Source organism: Protopterus annectens, chromosome 2.part1 (assembly GCF_019279795.1).
Source record: "Protopterus annectens isolate FY-2018-M chromosome 2.part1, PAN1.0, whole genome shotgun sequence".
Taxonomy (NCBI): Eukaryota; Metazoa; Chordata; order Ceratodontiformes; family Protopteridae; genus Protopterus; species Protopterus annectens.
In genome coordinates this window covers 371,842,325-371,858,256 of record NC_056729.1, presented here as the reverse complement: position 1 = coordinate 371,858,256, position 15,932 = coordinate 371,842,325, and positions in this window count along the sequence as shown.

Sequence of the window (15,932 nt, the reverse complement as noted above, 5' to 3'; positions counted from 1 at the left end):
TATGCATAATAGGGATTATATTTGAGGACACAGCCTGGGCATTCTGTGATTTTGTGTACAGTACTGAGGTATGTGTAAGTCTGGCAATTGTCGACAGTGTGTGTATAGTGTATATGAACCTTGACCTGTGTAGAGACCGTGGTAGATGTCATTGTTCTTGGTCCTGTTCTATCTGATGTTACATGCCTCTCCACTGTATGTCACCCTATCCACTTGCATGTTTGTAGGGGCAAACACACACATCCCAAACCACAGACATCCATCGGACCACACTGTGTAGCGGCCCAGTATATATAGGGTTGTTGTGTGAGTGGCTCATATGAGCATGGTATACATCAGATAGTCCATATACTGAGATAGTACGCTAGCTAACCATATGTGGCTGTGTTCACATTGGTTGTGGTTATGGACTTTCACACAGGTGTCTGTTACTCTGTGATGTGACATGCCTGTAGAGCCTGCTATCTATGCAGGTACATGTGTATTCCCACATAGGAGATGTAGCCCAGTGTTGAGTCAGTCTGCCTGTAGCCTGCACTGTGCTGTGTTACATGCCTAGCAGCTTACTGTACTTATCCAGTGAGATGTCATGTCCAGATACTTGCCAGATGTACTGCTGCCTGGCCACCATGACAGTCATGTATGTCAGACAAAACAGTGGGATGCTGTTCAGATGTATGTCAGTAACTAGTGGATAGTATGTGGCCATGGCACCTGTGTACCAGCGGTTATTATGTGTCAGGACAGACAGGGGTGTATGAATGTATAACCTATGGGGGCAAATGTATACCAGTATGTACATGTTATACCCATCTACATGGCTGGTAACATCCACACTGACAGGCCTGGTCCACATGTCTTGCATGAAGGGGTTCTTTGTATATCACTGGACTGACCCGAGTGTGTCAGACTGTTCACATATATTGGCCATATCACAGCTGTATAATCCTCATCACACAAAACTTGTAACAAGTAAGCCAACGAACCTGATGATGCCCTGTGTTTCAGGGTGAAAGCGCTTAGTCCTTGCTGTTTGTTTTAACTATTGTGTGCGGAATTGTTGGTGCTTTTTAATAAAGGATTATTCTTAACCAGGATCCAAGGTTCGTTGGCTTACTTACTACATATCACAGCTGTAGTCCACAGGGACGTTACTGTGCTAGCAGTGGTACTGTACTATGATGACCGTAGGATGTCTGTAAGTAGCCAATGGTGCACATGTTGACAGCAGATGTGGCCTCCCACACAAACCATTTCTGTAAAGACAATCCCTATTACAGTAGCAATAGACTACAAATGTACCTGCATTACATACGTGACATCCCCTTGCACTAAGAGGTTGGGCCTATTGGGGCTGAGGTAGGGCTCCAGTCCACATGCAGGACATATGGTGAACATATATGTATAAATATGTATACATATATCCATATAGATATGTACACATATACATATCTTGTTTACTGTATGACAACAGGTTTACACATGTGTGCCTGTGTTCCAGCCTCTGTGCTCCACCTACATACCAGGCTTTGCACATATAACATGCTGTCAGGGGTTGTTATGTAGTGGGCTGTGTGTATGTCATGCTGTCATTCCTGACATCACTCCACTGCTGTTGTGTCCCCCACACATACTGGGGGGGTTGGGCCATATATGTGTGGGTTTTACCTGCGCAATACATGTGTGCCCTAATGCACTCCAGAGGCCAGTGTATGTTACAGTGGCATATGGCCCAGTATTAGTGAGTGTAGGGGGGTGCACCATGACTAACCTAGGTTGTTACAACATGTGTGTGTATCTGGGACAGGCTGCCTTAAGGTATCTGAATGTACTTTACCATACAATCCATCTTGGTTAAATGCTGGCCTACTGCCTCCTGCCATACGGGATGCTCTGTTTGTCAGTGTGATTATGATGGTGTCAGGTATGCCTTGTTATGTAACAGATACTTCCCATTGTGTCAACTGGGGTCTGACCCCCAAAAGATTGTGTACAGAGTGTAGATAAAGGCTGCTAACCTATACATATGCATTACGTACTGGTGATTGTCTGGTATGCTGTGGCCCAGTCTGTCATTACTAATGTACTACTTGGAGGCCTCGGCCTGGACAACAACATATGTCAACCTTTCCAGACTACTGTATTAGTATAACTGTTTCACAGTTGCATTACACTGCTCATATGGATGTCAGTGTCAAAATAGCTATATGACATGGCATATACAACTGTCATAGTACACAAATAAAGCTTTCACATTCATTTATGCACACCTGTGTGTGGTGTTATACCCTTTGATATCTCTGTGGGTATATGTTGCAGGCTATGAATGTCATTCGTATGGGTGGCTCATACAGTTTCCATTTGGTAAGGTGGTGACTGTAGGAATACTGGCTGCTCCATATTGTGTGCACGTACTACATATGTATATTACTGTACAAATCTGTGTGCGTGTATGTGTAGTTACATATATATATATATATATATATATATATATATATATATATATATATATACATATATATACCTGTATCTGCATATATGTGTCAATGTATATGTATCCTAGGGATGGCCATGTCGTGTCTGGTCCTGGTTATGTTATCTGCAACACTTGGTACTGTATTACAGGGGGGTCGTGCCTGGCTGGGGGGTTATAGCTACACGTACCAGACGTATATTGTGTGGGGCCTCTCAACCCCATTAATGTTGCATGAGGACATATATGTTTTGTTATTTCCCCATTATCTGCAGATGTATGTCCATATATACCTATGTATGTATATCTATATACATATATATATATATATATATATATATATATATATATATATGCTGACATAATTATATAACCTGGCGTATATATTTAGACATGTAGATGTGGACATATATATCCATAGATGTAGGCATTTGCATGTTTATATATTCATAAATATTTATATGTGTTTATAGATATATATATATATATATATATATATATATATAGGGTCTATATTGCAACATCGAACACTAAAACAGCAAACAATGTTTCATCTACACATTTTCAGCGAAAGCTGAAAATGTCGAAACTACAGAACAGCGATTTCTTTCCTAGGGAAAGAAATCACTGTTCCAACCCCCCCAAAAAAAATTAAACACTTCCAAACACATACAAACATACCCTAATCCTAATTATACCCTCCCAAAAACCAGTAAACAACTAAATATACATATGCACATAACCAAACCATACATTTATCGAAAAAAAAAACAGCAAACATTTTAAACCATATGCACTTACCTTAACCCGCACCCTAACTCTAAGGTCAGTAACTCTCGCACATTTACATAAAGAGTTCCAAACACATACACACTTACCTTAACCCTAATTCTACCCCCCCAAAACAAAAGTAAACAACTGAAAACACATACACACGTAACTCACCCATACATCTAACACAAAATATAAAACAGTAAACACTTTCATACATATGCACTTACCTTAACCCGCACCCTAACCCTAAGGTCAGTAAATGTTGCACAATCACTCTCGGGAGCTATACCGGACAAGGGACCACAATGCACTTCAGAACATGGCAGAACAACGAAGTGGTCAAGTGACTTCTTTCCCAGGGAAAGAATTCGCTGAACAGCCGCTTTGCTGTTTTGCCTGTTCGCTCTACATGTGTCGACGAAAATGCATTCGACAAAATGCATTTTCGTTGTACTAATAGGAACCCACACACACACATATATATATATATATATATATATATATATATATATATATATATATACATACATATATCAATATGTTGTAACCGTTTAGACATTAATGTATTTACTCACACACATACACCTACATGATGGAATACATTCTCTGTACTGCTAAATGACTGGGCTGGATGATATGTTTGTGAATACATCAAGGATATGTATATCTGAGATGGCTTAGTGGTATATAACTTTGTCCAAAAAACAGCTGTGAGGCAGTTAACCAGTTCTCAATCACAAATTCAAATCCAAAAAGAAAAAGAAAACTGGAAACAGTCTAAAACAACAAATGTTTAATCCAAGTCCATGTTCGCAAGTAAACACTTTCACCTTCAAGGCTTCTTCAGGCGAAATAAATACTAGCAATTAAACAACATAACTTAAATACAATTTAAAAGGTCACATGACTCTAATTACACCTTCTGATGGAGTATATTTAAATAAGGCTTTAAAGTAAAACTGTCATTAAGACCAGGTGGTAGAAACGCTCTCGTTCTTAAAATCCATCTCATCTCTTCATTTTCAGTTAAACGTTTTATATTCCCACCCCGCAATGGTCTATAAATTACTTTTAAAATCATAAACTTAAAACTATGTTGATCACCTTTCTCTATAATGTGTTTACTAAGAGCATTTGTAACTACTCTACTTATATCACTGAGATGACAGGCTATACACTCTTTAAATCTCCTGTTTGTCCCTGCCCATGTCAAATCTGAGAATAAAGATGCAGAGTCTAGTGAGCAGAGTGATGAACGAGGATTCCAGCAGGCATCCCTTCACGAGGAGCCAATTAACCAAGTAAATATGGTATTCAACTTATCCTCACATGTACTTACACAAGCACAGCTGTCTGTGCTTAACAAAGGCTTGTCACTTGTACCATCTGCAGTATCAGACATTTCAGGAACATTGACCAAGGTTAAATATTTTATACGTAATTTATGTTTGAAAACATGTTTTCCTAATGCTGATTGTGGTTATTACGTAGCTAATGGTTTAAGATGAAGTAGTACCTTTGTGCCATTTAATAATGTCCACTTGCAAGTTTTTGAAAAGGTGGTAGAACAAGACAAATATAATTTATATATGAAGAATAATATACCCACATTTTACAATTTAACTAAGGAAGAGAATGCTGCTATTCACTCTTTGATAAATAATTCAGACCTTGTAATAAAAAATGCAGATAAGGGGGAGGCATTGCTGTAATGAGTAAAGATTTTTATATGGAAAAAATGAAGCTTATGTTGCAAGGGGATGAATATAGTAACATTACAAGAAGTGAAAGTAATTGCTTATGTCTCAAATTAAAGGAAGCATTGAATGTTTTCCATGATATTGTAAGCTTGATGATAGAACATTTGACTATTTGTTTGTAGAAAATCCAAAAATACCTGATATTTATGGGATACCTAAGCTGTACAAGGATCGGATTAACCCACCCATGAAGCCGATTGTTTCTGCTCGTGGGTGGGATCCAGAACCCCTGTCTAAGTTTCTAGAGAAAAATGTAAGACCTGTATTAGAGAAAAAAAGATACTATAGGTGGCCACGGTGGTGCAGCAGTTAGCGTTGTCACCTCACAGCAAGAGGTCCCCTGGTTCGATCCTCAGCTGGGGTGCCTTCTGTGCAGAGTCTGCATGTCCTCTCTGTGGTCGCGTGGGTTTCCTTTGGGTGCTCCGGTTTTCCCCCACATCCCAAAGACATGCTGTAGGTGGATTGGACACTCTAAATTGGCCCTAGGTGTAAGTGCATGTGTGTGCTTTCTGTGGAAGGTTGGGCACCAGGCTGGCAACTCGACACTGTAAAACTCCACTGCCAATCATGAGCGGACATGTGATCTACTATGGCAACCCCTAACTGGGAAAAGCTGAAAGAAGAAGATTAGAGAAAAAAGAGACTATTTTAAAAGACACTAGCACCTTTCTAAAGCAGTTATATGAATGGTCAAGTGGATAACTTCCTATTAGTTCCCATATGGTGACAATGGATATTGATTCATTGTTTACATCAATACCGCACATACATGGTTTTGAATGTGCCAGAATATTCTTGGAGAGGTTTTCAGACTATGATACTGAAAAGATCAGACTACTGTGTGACCCATTAAAAATGGTTTTAACATCAAATATTTTTATTTTTTGACACTAATCTGTATTATCAAGAAAGAGGAGTAGCAATAGGAACAGCAGTTGCAAATACCTATGCGAATATTGTCATGTACACGTGGAAAGAGACATATGTGCTGTCTGACTAATCCTTTTAAGTGTATTCATTTTTATAAAAGATTTGTCGATGATCTTTTTGTTGTGTGGGAAGGCGATCGAGATGAATTTGAACAGTTTATATTATATGTTAATGGAACTACTATTTTTCTAAGATTCAAACATGATATATCTAAGGAACAGATTACGTTCCTTGATTTAAAATTAAAGAAGGATGAGCAGGGTACAGTATACACAGAACTATACAGAAAGGAGGGTACAGTATATACAGAACTATACAGAAAGGAGAGTACAGTATATGCAGAACTATACAGAAAGGAGGGTACAGTATACACAGAACTATACAAAAAGGAGGGTACAGTATATACAGAACTATACAGAAAGGAGGGTACAGTATATACAGAACTATACAGAAAGGAGGGTACAGTATACAGAACTATACAGAAAGGAGGGTACAGTATACAGAACTATACAGAAAGGAGGTTAAGTGTAATAGTTACTTGCATTGTAATAGCATGCATCCTCCATTTATGTTTGGAAACATAAAAAAATCAGATGCAACGAGTATTTAGAATAAATACTGTACATGATAGGATGTCTGAACAATTGGATGTTACGGTCTCTGACTTTTTCAAATAGGGGTTACCCAGAGTCTGAAGTCCATGTTGCTAATAGGAACATACAACAGCAAAGACTAAGCAGAGGGCTTCAGCCCTATTTTGGTAGTGAGTCAGGATAGAATTAGAGAAGGACCAGAAGTAAATAAAATGAGGTGTATACTTACCTATAACAGGAACACTGAAGCAGTAAAAAATATAATTAGGCAACACTGGTCAATTTTAAGGGACGTCCCAGCATTAAAGAAAATAGTAGGGGATCCACCAGCTTTCAGGTACAAAAGGAAGAACACTTTGAAACAGATGTTATGTTATAAGGGGCAACCCAAGGAATTCTTTAAGGTAGGAAATGTGAAACAAGGTACATTTATATGTGGGAATTGTGTTTACTGCAAGCATATGTTCACAGAGAAATCCATTACACATCCCATGACAGGTAGAGAGTTTGTTTTACTTGCATATGGGAATTGCAACACAAGCAATTTAATATATTTAGCTAAATGTGAACTCTGTGATGCTTTTTATGTGGGTATGACAAACAGGAGATTTAAAGAGCATATAGCCTGTCATCTCAGTGATATAAGACAGAGTAGCTACAAAAACACATTAATATTGAATGCACCTGGCTAGACATCTCCAGCAGCTGGAGAGACCACAAAGGTCCCTAACCAAGAGGATTACTGGCCTCAAACAGTTGCCCTATGCAGCACGATTGAAAAAGCTAAGACTGTTCTCTGTTGCATACCGCTTTCTCAGAGGCGATCACTGTCTAACGTACAGAGCCATGTCCAACCCAGAATTGTTGAACATGCTCCATCTTAGCAAAACCAAATCTACACGAGCTACATGCTCTAGGGATATAAACCTCAACACAACAATGAATAGAACATGCTGGAGGGATAGATTCCCTTCACAGAGACTTCCCTTACTATGGAACAGGGTCCCGATCTACATAAGACAGAGCCCCTCACTATCACTCTTCAAGAGGAACCTTGATGAGTGGATGGGTAACAGAAAGTTCACACCGGGGATCACACCAACAGCACTACTAGATAGAGGCCAAGGGTACTTGCTGCTAGTACAAGGGTCTAGGGAACTACTAAAGGGGCGGTGAATACTGCACAACATGGCTGGGATAATATATGCCTTTGGGGAGATAGCCCAGTACCAACCTATGAACCTATGAACATATAGAGAAAGGTGATCAACGTAGTTTTAAGTTTATGATTTTAAAAGTAGTTTATAGACCATTGCGGGGTGGGAATATAAAACTTTTAACTGAAAATGAAGAGATGAGATGGATTTTAAGAATGAGAGCCTTTGTACCACCTGGTCTTAATAACAGTTTTACTTTAAAGCCTTATTTAAAAATACTCAATCAGAAGGTGTAATTAGAGTCATGTGACCTTTTAAATTGTATTTAAGTTATGTTGTTTAATTGCTAGTATTTATTTCGCCTGAAGAAGCCTTGAAGGTGAAAGTGTTTACTTGCGAACTTGAACTTGTATTAAACATTTGTTGTTTTAGAGTGTTTCCAGTTTTCTTTTTCTTTTTGGTACATAACTTTGGCTATGGTGTGCAGGATCCTGAGTTTGATCCTAGCAAAGGCTACTTATTTTGTTGCTAGGCAGAACAAGGGCCATTGGATACAGTGTGTTTAAGGCATTTTTGAGCAGTTGTAAGTGGGTTTGCGCAATGGTAAGCACTGCCAACCTCTGCTTATGTTTTCTTACAGTCATTTGGCTTCAGGTTTCTCAACCTGTGTAGGCATAGCTTACTCTCGCGCAAACCTGAGCAAACCCACTTACAGCTGCTTAACAGTGCTTACTGCCGCTTACCCCGTGCCAATTCCTTTACAAGAAAAGAAAAAGGGGTTGATAGGAAAGTGGTGAAAAATGGGGCACAAAGAGGGAAAGACAGCAGGGAAAATAGCTAGGCATGTGCAGGAAGGGTATAGGAAAGGTCCATAGCTGCCCATTTCTTCTACAGCAACAGCTGGGCATATACACTATATTTGCAGATACTTTTGGACCCTCAAACCCCTGGGAGAGGGGTGAGGACAACATATATTCATTGTGATGCCAATTAGACCAGATTACATGTGTCCAGTGGACACATGTGCAAAATGGACAGCTATGTATGGGGCGAGATTTTTATGTGGGAACAGATTGCCCTTTTTTTTTTTAGGTGAGTGGGATGTTGGGGAGGGGTAGCAGGTATATTGTGGAGGGAGGTTGGGTAGGTTAACAGGTAAGACACACAAGACGTATACAGGGCCGGTATATGACACATGTGGAGGGTAAACACCTTGGACAGGGAAAGGTGTTTGGAAGTCGCAAGCCCATGTGTCCCCAACTGGAAACAGTGGGACTGAGGTCCCCACCCATGGCGAGTCACCACTGCACCTTCACAGCCCTGAAGGAGGCTATGCTGGGGGCTGTGTAGGAGGGGCAGGCTCACCCTCTAATAGTGCCACTCGGCCTTCAAGCTGGAGTAGCTGCTCTCGATACTCCAGATCAAGCTCCCTACACACCATGGCCCGGACCAGTTGAGGGGTGACAGTTTCCCCTGCATGCCTGCTCCAAGGGGGGGCAAGCCCCATCCCCTACAGTGGTTCTTCCCAAAGGTGGTGCAGGGCCCATGAAGGAGGAGGTCCCAGGCTGGGCCCCAGATGTGCTGGTGCCCGGTACCATGGCCAGCTGAGGTGGGATAGGTTGGTCTGCTGGGACCAGCCTTCCCATATGAGCTGTGTTGTCACAGATTTATGGCAGATACGGGTTAGTAACAGTCAACAGCATTCAGGATTAGTTATAACAGCATGCATAGGTATTCCCATTAACCCGACACACTAGATTTAACACAGATACAGAGCAAGCAGAACACATGCATATATGGAACAACAGTGGCCATTACAGGAGCATGCGGGTTTCATTGATGGCAACAGGCCACCAATATGTGTGTATTTTAACATGGCACATGCCTAGAAACAAATGTGAATATTTATTAACCATTAGGACATATCTCCCAAAAACATTTGGCGTGTACACATACCAGTTGAGGAGTGGCATTTGGTTATTATGCACATATGGTAGGGGTTCGAGAGAGGATTCAATTAACAACTAATATATCCTTGTAGTTTTCACAACATTCTTAGTCACTGCAGTGATCTTTCCCCTACATGTATTATTACACTACACAATGGCTTTATATTGTACACTGGTATGTTTATAGATTATTATATATGTGACCTGTGTCTTAAATACAGGCGTGACAGGCTGCAGGTTTTAATGCAACATATGTTGAGAATTGCTGTCATACACTCTGGGTGAGGTGCTAGAATTACATGTTTGTTTTCATATATATTCTCTGGCTATCTACATGTTTGACTATCAGTTATATGTCATTGACGGCTGCCTACATTTCTTGGATCATCACACTGAATTTTCAGGGGAACAGGGTACCAAGCTGGGGATATGGGTAAATTATCTGGACATGCTGGACAGATTGGAACAGCTGTGGGGTATAAATATACATACAGATTACAATTTGAACATTCAAGCAAATTCTGTACAGTTGTTGGGTGTAATTATGCATACAGCTTTCTATCTGAACATTGTTTCACAGTCTGTAAGGTTGCGGGGTATGATTATGCATACAACTTAGTAGCATTCCCAGGAGTCAAACACCTGCTGTGTGTGACAAAAGATTATTGCTAACATCACAGTACACTGTGCTATCAGGGAATTTATTTACAGCTTTCGACTGATTTCTATCTAAGTCTCCCTAACTTGTACGATATGACTGACCTCTTGGCACTTCCAACATTGTTATGCAGAACTTCATACCCATTTTATCTGCATACCACGGTGTGGGTGACACTGCTTAAGATACTACAGTGCTATTTATAGTATGGAACAGATCGAAAGCATATGAGAGAAGAGTAAACAGAAGCACTCTGAGGGTTATACCTTTATTCACAGACTATTGACACATTTATTTCTATGGGTACAACACTTTCTAAGGCTCTTATATTCTTTGTTATGACAGAACATGCAGACTGATTACTAACCTGCGACACAGCCTTTGCAGCCTAGCATCATGGGCTTTCTGGTTCACAGCCCACTCATCTGCAGCTGTCAGGGAAATGCATTGATATTTAGCCATACCTATCCATAGTATACACAAGCTAGTCAATTATTTACTACTTAATAGAATGTGTACTTACTCAGTACTGGGGCATTGACCATCTGCCGACAATCCTGGATTCACTGTTCCAGGACATCCCCCCTCCACTGCTTCAGGTCAGCGTGGTGGTGCCTAACATGCTCACCAGTCCAGGGGATACCTGTGGTGCTGGTGAGGTCACGGGCGAGACTGTCCCAGGCCTCAGTTTTGTACTGCGAGCCCTGGTACTGGCCCTGCAGTAGTCTGTGCTCATGGTGTTTTACCAGGAGCCATACCATGAATTTTGACTCCTGGATGCCCCAGCGCTGCACTCTGAATTGAGTGCCTTCACCCACACCACCCATTCTGCCTGCAGTAGGAAGCTACAACCAATTATGAGATGTATTCCCACCTGTGGGGTTTAAATTTGGCCATTTTCCCCACACCTGCTTAAATAAAATTGGCAGTAATTAAAGAGGTATACCACTAGGCAGAGTGAACTGGCTCCCCTACACATTGCTTACACTTACTAACATGAGCTGTTTTGTGGTTAGCATTGCTTCATAGCTGATTATTACTATATTTGTCATTTGGCAATGATTTATTCTTCATTACAGGTTATATATGTGTCTGGTATCCATGATTCATGTGTACATACACTGTATGGGGTCCTGGGAACTTCAATACTTTATTACAATAACACCTAAAATCTATGTTTGCTGCAGTACTCCAGTTCACATATTTATGTTCTGTGGCAGGTTATTCAACATCACACTGTACATAGAGTCAGTTCACGTTTGGTTTGATTTTCCCGTGGTGAGGATTAGTTTGCTGATACCTCATGCATATTTATTACTAGGATGGCTTAGTGGTTAACTACTCTGTCTATAGTGTACAGGGTCCTGAGTTTGAGTCTTGCAGAGGCAGTTTATTTTGTTGCTGGGCAGAACATGGGCCATTGGGTACAGAGTGATTAAGGCACTTTAAAGCAGTTGTAAGTGGGTTTGCGTGACGGTAAGCACTGCTAACCTCCTGCTACAGTTTCTTACACTCAGTTTGCTTCTACTTTGCTTAATCTGTGTAGGCAATGCTTACCCCCATGCAAACGCACTTAAATATGCTAGTGCTTATATATGCTTACTACTGCTTATTTGTGCTTAAACCTGCTTACTAGTGCCTTATTCATTATGACACTGACACTTCACATGTGCATTCCATGCAGTACTCCAGTTCACATTTAAATGTTATTATGTAGGTTATACAGCAAAAAGATGTAAAATTATGTTCATATACAGATTTCACATGGAAGATGATATGTGCTGCAGTGGGACTCGAACCGGGAATGCCTGTTCATTAGGCGGATGCTCTAACCACTGCACTATTGCTGTGCTGCTTCAGTTGCATATATATTCCTTGTTATCCTCTTCAGCCTTTTCAGCTGCTTTAACCATAGCTAAGCGATGGGCACACCTGCACACCTACGGTTAGCTGTACTCATGGTTTTAAAAAAAATAAATAAATAAAAGGTTCTCTTCATTTTATTTAAATGTACTGTTGCTGTTGAACACATGGGGACTGTTGGTGGGGATATGCGGACTCCTATGAGCAATCTCGCTCATGTATTTACACTTTCTTCTGTTCTACTTTGCAGGGGCATGTTTATTCTGAGAGCTCTGCTCTGAGATACGCCCCCTGCACTCGTCCACGCTCCATGTAGGATTTGGAGCGCAGGCAGCGCACCTTCATTAATATGCATGGTGCGCTGCCATTGTCCTCTTAAACTGCCACTTCTGTGCAGGACGAGATTAGTCCTGCACGGAAGATTAGTAAATCTGGGGGAACATTTTTTCTTGATATGTAGAAAATGTTCATTATAAGTTGACCATGCATTACTCAGCATAGTCCACAAGTAACACTGAATGCATCAGATATCTGTGTGAATTATTTTGCACTTTCCCTAAATGAATGTCCTGGACTACAGCTGGGGACACCTTCCTTTTGTCTGCACAGCCATACACCACACACAAGCCAGCCACAGGGGTTGCAATGCCGCTGCTGTTAGCTAGCCACTATCACTATTATCAATGGTGGAAAGAACAATAGAGGGAGCTGCAGTGCTATGGCAGTTGTACAGCAGACTTATGCATAATCATGCCGGGGAGAATTTAGGAGGTGGTAAGCATCTTGCATGCAGCACATGGTCATACTGAAGAGCACCTCAAACTCATCCTGGAAACAGAAATGGAATTCCAAAGGCCAAACACTTAATCAATGACTGTCTGTGTCTGGGCAGGGTGGTGCTGAACTGCTCCTCAGAAGCTCCCTGGGTTTTATGGACTGATATCATTAGCCAATGTTTAAGTAAGTAGCCTGTGTCACCTTCAAAACAAAACAGGTAAGGGACACATCACAAAAAAGACTAGTTATTATTCAGTACTTCCTATACTACTCAATTGATACAACTATACCTATTCGTAGGAACATTTTAATAATTTACATTTACCAACCAGGTAACCATGAGAAATCATACTATGTAAGAAGTAGTAAACTGGGCTTGTCTGCCAAATATGAGAATCACGGACACTTCCAAGATGCTGGGCTGACATGCTGATGATTCACCTCCATGCATCACACGCTACCTCCTTTCCTGTTCCAGTACTACTCCCCTTGTATTCCAGATGGGACCCTAATGGCAATATTCATGCAGCCTATCACACCAAGTGCCTCAGAAAGTGCATCATTCCATAGAAGGTACCCATAGTACTGGCTTGGTCTAGAAGGGAAACTGAGAAATAGATGAAGGGATCCACTTATGCCAAGAGTATGTCAAGGAACTGATGAAGTATAGTCAAGGCAGTCATCTGTGAGATGCTCACTATGCTCCCAGTTTTGTCTCAAGAAAAGTGAGAGCTAAATATACTTTGGTATCTAAAAATATAGCAAGGCAACATATGCCCCATTCCTCATCTATGGGTCATACAAATTTACTGCTTAGTGTAATTTGGAATTGTTTAATGTAGCAATAGTCACTGCTTGCTTGTAAAGCGAAATTACCTTTCCCAAGAATGGAACTGTCTTGGCACTCTGCTGGCTGTTTGTAAAGGGAATGAAAGATTTTATCTGTGCTTGCAACATCTCTAGCTTCCATGAAGTACACTGATCCATAGGTGTGACTGTCCTTTTCCTAGTTTTTGTCTCAGATGGCTATTTGCACTGGGTAATCTGTCAAACCTCTTGTAGTATATTGAACCAGAGTTGCTGCTGTACTTTTATTTATGTTATTTGGAACTGGGGAACTCCATCTTGTGGAGAAAGTTAAACTAAGGCTTTACAGATCATAGATTGGTTGAAAACTATATTTATCCTGAGGCTTCAGCCATCTACACCAAGTAATTTCAAATTATAACAACATATATGTTTAGAGTTTTGTTCTGTCATCAGTCTATATATAGGAAACATTTTCTTTTCTCTTGCAACTTTAGTACCATCTTGTATGCAGCATTAGAACATTATACATTACAAAGACATGCATCTGGAGCATTTCTCCCCAGGCCTCCACTGAAAATTGGCTCATTCCAAGTTGGAATTTCACAGTAAAAGTAAATTGTAATGTCTTTCGGCTTTTCCTAGTTAAGGGTAGCCACAGCAGAACTCCGGTCTGCTAATGATTGGCAGTGGATTTTTATGGTGCCGAGTTGCTAGCCCAACGCCCAGCCTTCAAAGAAGGCACACTCATTCACACATGAACTTACCTGCATGTCTTTTAATGCCACTTGACCATGGGGAGGACATGCAGACTCCACACAGAAGGCGCTCCAGCCAAGACTCGAACGGGAGAACCTCTTGCTGTGAGGCGACAACTCTAACCGGTGCACCACCACGGCCTAATAAAGTAAATAAATACATAATTATAAAATTATAGCAACCTAATTTGTTATTTTGTGAAAGCTTGTGCCTAATGTTTTATTTTACTAATGAAGAATAACCTCACAACACTGTTGTGAATTTTGGAATCTGCCATTTTTGAAGGAAGACTGCTTGACCATCACATATTATATTTAAGCATCGGTTGTCTCATATGAAGAGGGGTCAGCAATTAAAATCTTCAAATCAGATTATTAATCTGATTGCTGGCAGCATACTGTGAATACAGGAAAGGGCTTCTATCTCTGTAGAAGTATCAGGATCCCCTCCTGGAAACCACTGTGAGTATCTGTATGTGAAAATCAGGTTAAGTTCAGATACTGTTGGTAAGTTTGTGCTGGAAGGCATTAGAACCATACTGTGATAGGTGAAATCCTGGAGAGTCATTGATTATAACCTTGTTTTGTAGTTGACATTGTAAGGTTCATTTGGTTGTGATAGTTGCTTTTCATACTCTAAGGCAATAGTGCACTTATGTTGTAAACTCGTACGGCCAATCATCCTCTTGCATGCATATTTGGGAGGGATGGTGCAGATTTAGGTTCTGAGTTCTGTAAACACTAGACCTCACATTATTTGGTGACATCTGTGGGATTCAAACTAATCTGGTTTATTGAAATCCACTATATTAAATATTGCTTCTGTGATTATAACATTCTACTTATTCACGCAAACACTTTAAAAAAAACATATATGTTTTATCATTTTGATTACAGCTCTATTTGATGGCAGCTGGAAAGCTTCTTCCATCTTTTTCATTAATGAGAGATCTGTTGTCTCCTAGGCAGTTATACAACTGAGCCCCATGTTGTCATAAAGGCCTTTGCTAATAACTGCTTACAGTCTTGAAAATGCAAAATTCCAAACAGCTCTGATCCACTGCAAGCATTCTGTGATTAACATTTCTAGGCTTGGTATCTGGGAAAGTACAGTTGTGTAAGTTGAACTGCTGTTCAAATGATCACTAGTGCAGTAGCCTTAGCAATATGGGGTTATATCCTGCCAAGGAAATAACAGTCGGTCAGCTTATAAAGTTTCAAGGCACCTTCTACATGCTCAATCAAGCAGTTTGAGATGAGCTGACTGAAGCACAAGTTTGGGCTCAAAGCCCTTTATAGATTTCCTGCCAGCAGACAGAGAGTAGGCTAAGCCCTGAAAGGACAATGTCAGGAATAACAGAAAAATATATGATCACACCCTGACATAAAAAAACAAGAGGGATGGAGGGAGGAAGGGAGTGGCTTCTGAAGCA